At 42.8% G+C, this 9,036-nt stretch overlaps 1 pseudogene; it reads left to right on the plus strand.

The window, feature by feature from the left end:
* Positions 1-992: 992 nt before the first annotated feature.
* Positions 993-1,110, plus strand: LOC124614209 (annotated as a pseudogene).
* The last annotated feature ends 7,926 nt before the right edge of the window (positions 1,111-9,036 follow it).

Here is a 9,036-nt window from a genome sequence, read left to right on the forward strand (position 1 = left end):
TGAATAATATTGGTGTTAATCAGAATATTACCAGTGTAAATATTATCGTCAATAGTTCCCGTCACTGTCAAAATGACTCACTTCCCTACTTTAAGTTTCCACAAAGTTTGGGTCGTTACAGACCACACCTGCGGGCAACAGCTAGTATATAATAAGACAATGGTCAGTTAATTCTCGTATCTTAGTTTGGGAACGTCTCATGTAAAGACGTACTAACTGTTAAAGCAAGGGGGGAATGGGGGGGGGGGGGGGGGCGGGGACTATAGCAAATCGATCAAGAATATGGAAGACAAAAATTTTGGGTTGTCAATAAAATTAAATTTAAAAGGCAAATGAAAATTTTTTGTAACAGAAAATTTTAGTGACAGGTGTAACTATAGCAAAGCGATAGTAGGCACAATAAAAGATGGACAATTAATGTAGAGTCATGGTCAGAGGCTGTCCAACATGAACGGTTCTAATAAACAAAAAAGTGGAATTCTGTTGAAACTGAACTCGTTTGTTGGCTGCATAGGAAATGATTGACTGAGAGCCTGGCAGGGTCGTACACAATGAAAGTAATCTTTGCAGGGTTGTTAAAGTAATCCTGGTAGGATAGTACAAAATGAAAGTTATCCTGGAATGGGACGCCACAATGAAAGTTAAGACTTGGGGTGACTACATAAAAGTGATGATTTGAATGAGAATGTATGCAAAATTTAGTTTACTAACAAGATTTATTTTCCCAAAACGAATAACAAAGACAGACATATTTAAAGTTAAACAAATTCTGGTAGAATATCGTAAATAACCAGCTGGTTAAAGACTACAATGGACAAGGATCATGAGTGGCAAAAGTGAGTCAAGTACACAGTACCGCTGGCATAGCAGGGTAGGGGAAAAACATCCCTTGTCAAATAGTAAAACAAAGATAAGTGACATGTAGCGTATACAAAAGGCAAGAAAATTGATTGGTGCACACACTCACGTAATCCAGAGTAATATGTGGTAAAGGCAATGGCCTTGCCGCAGTGGATACACCGGTTCCCGTCAGATCACCGAAGTTAAGTGCTGTCGGGCGTGGTCAGCACTTGGATGAGTGACCATCCGGGCCGCCATGTGCTGTTGCCATTTTTCGGAGTGCACTCAGCCTCGTGATGCCAATTCAGTAGCTACTCGACCGGATAATAGCGGCTCCGGTCAAAGAAAACCATCGTAACGACCGGAAGAGCGGTGTGCTGACCACACGCCTCTCCTACCAGCATCCTCATTGAGGAAGACACGGCGGTCGGATGGTCCCGATGGGCCACTTGTGGCCTGATGACGGAGTGCTATTTTTTAATATGGTAAAACAACAGTCAAGAGATGATGTCATCATCAACATCATCATCATCATCATCATCATCATCATCAGCCATTTCAATCATTAAATGATGTGGCCTCTTCGAGTCGGGGATTCAGGTAGGCTTTTAGCAGTCTTCTCCAAGTGGGACGGTCTAGGGCAGTTCTCTGCCAGGTGTTACCAGCGATCTTCTTGATGTCTTTGTCCCATCTCTCTGGTGGTCTTCCTCTAGGCCTCCGGTGCTCTCTCGGACTCCAGTCCCTCTGTTGTCTTTTCTTCTTGCGACGTGGCCAGCCCACTGCCATTTCAAGGAACCCACTGTCTCTACGATGTCATTAACCTTCGACACAGACCGGATGTCATCTGCCCTTTTCCTGTCCTTTCTTGTATAGCCCAGCATTGATCTCTCCATGGCTCTCTGTGCTGTCCTAAGTTTCCCTTTTGTAAATGAGTTCAGTGTCCATGTCTCGCAGCCATACGTCATCACAGGAAGAACGCATTGATCAAATACTGCTTTCTTCAAATTTACTGGCATTTTTGATCTGAATACTTTTGAATTCTTCCCAAATGTTTGCCAGCCAAGCTTGATGCGTCGATAGATTTCTGGCCTTATGTCTCCCTTCATATTTATAATCTGGCCAAGGTAGACATATTCACTGACCTCTTCTAGTCCTTGCCTTTCACATCTCCAGCTGGGACCCATTTGTTGGACATTACTTTTGTTTTGGAAAGGTTCATGTTCAAGCCAACCAGCTGACATTCCGATGCAAGATCTGTAACTAAGTTTTGGAGCTCTGCGAAGTCTTTGGCCAGTAAGGCAATATCATCAGCAAATCTCAAGTTGGTAAGCCTTCTTCCATTAACTCTAATTCTCTTACCTTCCCAGCTCAGCTTTGACATAGCCATTCCCAATACAGTAGCCTAACAAACACAATCGATAATAATTGTGTAGTAAAAAACTATTAAAAAGGATGATGTAGTACACAAAATATAAAGCATGATAAGGTGATACTAAACATAATGAAGAGCATAGGCACATTCGTCTGATGTAATGTCTGTCCATGTGATATAATAAAATACAATAGTTATAACCAAATGTGGTAAGCAGTACCGTAACAAACACAATCGATAATAATTGTGTAGTAAAAAACTATTAACAAGGAATCGTTAGAGCGGAGATATGGTTATCGAGACATCTACACTCATACAGACCAATGGAACATTGTGAATCGTGACGTATTTTAGAATAGTTCCTCAAACACACAAAGAAATATTTTTCTCTGAAATCCAGCTGTTCGTTAAGTAGATTTTCTTGATCTATTTTCCGATGTATACAAATTTCCAGTTCTTGAAGGGTAACAAGTAGAAGCCCTTTAGGGATCGTATACAAGATACTCATATTGTTATTAATACTCCCTTCATAATGCTTATTTTGGTTAATATGTTGCCCGAAGATAGACGTACTACGTATGTAACAGTAGTATGTTCATGATACCTTATCTTAAAACCTGTACCAGTTTGGCCAACATAATGTCCGTTACAGTTATTACATGTGATTTTATACACCCAAGAATTTAGATATTTATTACCCTTATCGATCATAATTTATGTTGAAGTAAATTGTTAGTAGTAAAGGCAATTGTAAGCTTTTTATCCATAAACATTTTATTGATTTTATCTGAAATATTGCCAAAATAGGTCATTTTGGTACCCTTGTATTTATTCGTCGCTTTGCTTTGTGTTGGATTTAGAACAGAGTAGCTAATTTTCTCATAAAGGGTATCAATAAACTTGTTTTCATAGTAGTTGGCATTAGGAATTTGTTTAAGTGTAGTCACCTCGTTTCGCACAGCGTCATTTTTTAATGGTAGTTTAGCGATACTATGTTCCATGGACTGGAAAAAGGCGTTTTTGTATCTATGTGGGTGACATGATGTGGAGCTAATTATTACATCTGTAGTAGTCAGCGTCCTATAAACTGCAAACTGGTTCTTTCCTTCATGATTAGTAATAGTAAATTCAAGAAAATTTATCGTCTTATTACTTTCATGTTCGACCGTAAATTTCAATATTGGATGGCTATTATTGTGTTTGCTCGTCAAATTATCAAACTCTTCTTTGGAGCCATTAAAAAGTAATAACGTGTTATCCACATAGCTTTCCTAATATATAATTTTATTGCTTATTTCGGGGTTTGTCTCCAAAAATATAATTTCTGTATGATTGACAAAAATATCACCGACTGTACCTGCTATCGAATTTCTCATGGCAAAACCATCTTTCTGAAAATAAATCTACCCATCAAACATCAAATAGTTAAAGGCTATTTTCAAGTAATGTAATGAATTCTGCTATTTCTTCACTAATTATACTTTTGGGTGTCATAAGATTATTTTTTATTATTTCGATGGTGTTGGCAATTGGAATATTTGTGTAAAGAATTGTAATATTTAAAGAAGCGAATCTTCCGCACTCGGGAATAGTAATGTCGTAAATTTGTTCTGCTAGTTGAAATGTATTATTAATACCAAAGTTCTTTTCGAAAACATATAAAGATTTCAGAATGGTGCTCAGCATCTTATTTAAATTATATGATGGACAACTTTTGTCAATAACAACGGGTGTAAAGAGTCAAACGCTACCATGAGAAACTTTTAGAACACTGCACTGATTACATCTGCTGTTTAGTACGGATTTAAAGATCGTAAAATGATGTAACTAGGACAAGATGCCTTCCGGTGACAAAAATAAAGTCGGAACTTAATTTAGAGCGACTGGGAACTACTGAGTGAAACTTTATCACTTATCGGAAATGTGTGAGGGAACTGAGGCTCCAAGAGTGTCAATAGCTGTTCAGTGTGACGCAATACAATAAGACTCCAAACGTGCTTTATTCCACTAATATCTGTTACGAAGGCCGTACAGTCCAGGAACGGTGTCCCAATCAGACAAAGTCACCGGGAGTACTGAGGCAGTCATCCGACCGCCGCAATAGGTAGAACATACACGTCTGCTGAAACACCGTGCACTGCCGTGTGAAATGGTCCGTAACTGCCTGATGCATGGCCGTGTGGTTCTAGGCGCTACAGTCTGGAACCGATCGACCGCTACGGTCGCAGGTTCGAATCCTGCCTCGGGCATGGATGTGTGTGATGTCCTTAGGTTAGTTAGGTTTAATTAGTTCTAAGTTCTAGGCGACTGATGACCTCAGAAGTTAACTCGCATAGTGCTCAGAGCCATTTGAACCATTTTTTGCCTGATGCACGTCCCTGTCCGACAAATATCGGCGACCATTGATGGCCATTTTTAAGGGACTGAAGGCGTAACAATCGCACGCGGAGAGGTCAAGACTATAGGACGGGTACACGAGTGTCTTCCGCTTGAATTGGCGTAAGTTCAGCGTTACGACATTTCCATATGGGGACGGGCGCAATTATGAAGCAACACCAGCTCTAGGAGCAATGTTCCACAACGGTGAGTTTCGACAGACATGCTGCCCAACACACGTGAACCTTCCCCAATCGAAGTTTAACAATGTTTCTCCTTCAGCAGCTGAGAAAAGGATAACAGTAATAGTACCACCTCTGTACCATCCCAAAGTACCGTTATCCAAGATGGCGGCCGTGACATCACATACACACTTCCAGTGACGTCATCCAAGATGGTGGCCGTGACGTCACAGACACAACCCCCGTGACATCAGTCAAGATGGTGGATTTTGGCGGTAAGTTTGAATTTTGGCGGGAAGAAGGTCAATTGGGCTACTTCCACTTAGCTAACCCCCTTCCCCCTCCCCCCCAAGAAAATGGCCGGAAGTTCAAATTCCAACATCATAATGCGTCACACAAGGAAAATGGCGGGAAAAATGAACTTGTCTTTATAATTTAACCAGTTTGAAGCATGTGTGTTCCCCACTGGGTCTGGACTCCAACTGACGTAGTTCATATCTTCGCCACCAGAGATCCCCACTGTGATGTCAGACTATGACAAAAGTACCGTTAATCAAGGTGGCTGCACCCAGTGTATAAATCACGTGTCTTGGCACACAGAGGACGATGTTGTGACGTCAGCTTATCACGCGAGTACCGTTATTCAAGATTGCTCTGGCATCCCGAACACACCATGCCGTCGGACAGTTTTCGAGCATGATGGGGCTGTTGACAGCTGCCACGTCGTCTGACACTTAGCGAGCACGTGGGACTGCCCGGTCGCCGCATCCGGCGCATGGGCCCGCGCTAATAGAGCGCCGTGGTCTTGCCTGCTGTACATCACCGTTTGACTCCACAGCCTCAAAACCGCACCTTTACACTCGCGCCATACGTAGTCTTCTGTAAATATGCTAACTAATGTTAGACCCACATCGCGCATCTAACCTATCAATTACCTAAGTATTTAATTTCAATTTTAATCATATTCAATAATTGTTTACAACTTCAATATTCAATGATCAGATGAGAAGTTCCACGTTTTCCCACTATGAGCACGGTGTTGATTCATGACGTAGCACCCCCTACCCCACCCCTGACCTATGTGATGTTGCATTCCTATTGGCCACGTGATCCGACTTCATATAGGTATGAAAAGTTGTTCACTATACTTTCAACTACCTAGTTTCAACTACTTTTCAAGGTCGGGACCGCCACTTCTTCCTAGGAACCGGCGCTGAGTTTGAATTCTGGCAGTAAAGAAAGGTCAATTGCGCTTTCGAGACCAGCCTAAAGTGGAGGTAGCCCAATTGACCTTGTTCCCACCAAAATTCAAACTTACCGCCAAAATCAGCCATCTTAATTGATGTCACTGGGGGGTGTGTCTGTAACATCACGGCCGCCATGTTGGATGACGTCACGGCCGTCATGTTGGATGACGTCACCGGGGGTGTGTCTGTGACGTCTCAGCTGCCATCTTGGATAAAGGTATTTTGGAGTTGTATGCATGTTGTTCCAATGCTACTAATTCGGCCCAGTTCAGACGCATTTAATAATAACGTCGCCATAGTTCACCTTTCCGTATTCACCGCAGGCATGTTGGAAAGACACGGATGACACTCTAATACCTTGCCTATACGTCGGTGCTTAACTAACTGCATCGTAGTTGCGCTACGTTACACATGCTCTTCAGCAACGCCCCCAAACGGAAAATATTTGACCACTCTTATATTAAAGCATTGTCAGCCAAGATATGATTATTAAACACTCGTACGTTAGTGTACATGAAACCAAGCCTTGATAAGCTGTAAACATCCGACTGCGCAATATCGATGGTCGCACAATAACAGGAGTTCTCATAACTCGTGTTACATGGCAGTTTTATTTATACCAATTATTGCATATGTGTATGTATAGGGAATATGAAACCAAGAAGGGTTATAGAATCACAAGTGAATTGTCTGAGACTCTGGTATGAGCCGACCACTGGGCTCAAAAGCAAACGACCAAGATAGTTTCTGGGCACATTCCGTAAAAAAAAAAAAAAAAAAAAAAAAAAAAAGAAGAAAGGGAGAGAGAGAGAGATGTGACACACCACAAAGGAAATATCTGAACACTACGAAAGTCGATAGATGTATCGTACACGTAAAAACAAACAAATGGTTACAATTTTAGAAAAACTAGATAATATATTCAAGAGAAGTTAGCAATTTCGCAAGGCAGTAACTCGTTCAACCACCTCTCGCTCTTATGTTAACAGTACGTTTCTGGTACAGATGTTGAATGCCCTCCGAGGGGTATCATGCCAAATTCTGTCCTCCTGCACATTAGGTTGGCACAATCCCGAGCCGGTTGGATACCATGCTCGTAATGCTCCAAACGCTCTCTTCGGAAGACATCCGGGGCTTTGCTGGCCAATGACGGGTTTGGAAAGCACGAAAGCTAGCAGTAGAAACACTCACCCTGTGCTGGCGGGCATTGTCTTGCTGAAATGTAAGCTCAGGATGGCTTGCCGTGAACGCTAAAGGAAGCGAGGGGTATAATATCTTCGAAGAGCCGGACCGCGGTTGACAACTGAAGGAATCCTGGAATGCAACGAAATGGCATCCCAGACCATCACTCTTGGATGTCGTACTGTATGGCAGTCGACAGTCCGATTGGTGTCCCACCACTGTCTGGGACATCTCCGGACTAGTCTTCGCCGCTCATTGGGGCTCTGCTTGAAAGGGGTTTCTTCACTGACGACAATTCAATACTCGTCAGTGAGATTCCAGACAGTTTTCGTAGTTGGAAACGCCCCAGACAGCAGTGGGATACCAAGCTGACTGTCGCTTGCCACACGGCCCAGCAGCCAGCAGTGATGATCTGCAGTGTCATTCCATTTCATAGCACGTCTCCTTAGATTGTCTTCGCGGTATCCTTACATCACAATGTCTCGTCGACGATATTCTATCCCCCGTTTTGTTGCCCTTCTCACCTAATCATTCTGTTCTGTGGCTTACGTTTCAGAAAGATAATGGTCGTCTGTACACGAAAACAGTTTCTACCGCTTTTCTTCGTGCTTGCCAGTAAGGTCTCCAGATCTCTCAACAATTGAGAAAAAAAAATGGTTCAAATGGCTCTGAGTACTATGGGACTCAACGGCTGAGGTCATTAGTCCCCTAGAACATAGAACTAGTTAAACCTAACTAACCTAAGAACATCACAAACATCCATGCCCGAGGCAAGATTCGAACCTGCGACCGTAGCGGTCTTGCGGTTCCAGACTGCAGCGCAACAGTTTAGAATATTATAGGGAGGGTCTTCCCCTCCCCACCACCTCAGAATTTTGACAATCTAACGCTCCAGTTGGACAGAATTTGGCACTACATCCCTCACGAGGACATCCAAGAACTCATCAGTAAATGCCAAGCAAAATAACTGCTTGCAAAAGGGCCACAGGTGGACCAACGAGTCATTGACTTGCTCAATTTGTGAAGTTCTTTCCCTAAATATATCTTCTCATTTTTTCTGAAATTGTAATAATTTGCCTGTCTCTCCATATGCGTCACATCTATCGATCCCCGACCCGTTCAGATAATTCCTTCGTGGTGTGTCTTTTTAGTCTTAGAGTGTACTTCAGCATCCAGTCGATTTTCGAGGTTACTGTGGTATCGTTCGCCATTAATACCATACCAAGCGATTCCACGTACTGAAGCTGGCAACAGAAACCATGTGACTGCACCGCCAATCTAACGCGGACTCCAAGGCATGACCTCATCAGCCAGCACCGCCTCCGCTCCAGCCGACTTCAAGACGCCGCAAGTCACATCCAACCAGTCTAGCTCGCAGTCTATTACCGATGCGTCGACACAGATCTTCTACAGCAGCAGTACTACATGGAACTGGCCGGACTCAGGGACTTGTACTGTACAGTGATATGGATTTATCACTGAAGTTCGTGTTAAATGAACATATTTTATGAGACACTTCTTGTAAATCTCATTATCGTGTTCTCTGTTGTAGTGTCCACTTACTCATTTTTGTGCATCAAGGGGCTACCAAACAGCTACCTGTCTGCAGCTGTTCGGCCTTCTGTCAGTAGCTAGCGGTAGAGCGTCTTCCACACGTCGGAAGAGACTATCGGATGAGCATTCCTAAGAAAGGGCAATTTGTTAACAGAAGTTTTAGGGGAGTGTGCCCCTTTACGGAAGTACAACGTGGACGATAAGCAGTTCAGAGAAGTAGACAATAGAATGTTTTGAAATATGCTGCTACAGAAGAGTGCTTCACATTAGTTAAGGTGACGCG

Source organism: Schistocerca americana, chromosome 4, assembly GCF_021461395.2.
Source record: "Schistocerca americana isolate TAMUIC-IGC-003095 chromosome 4, iqSchAmer2.1, whole genome shotgun sequence".
NCBI lineage: Eukaryota > Metazoa > Arthropoda > Insecta > Orthoptera > Acrididae > Schistocerca > Schistocerca americana.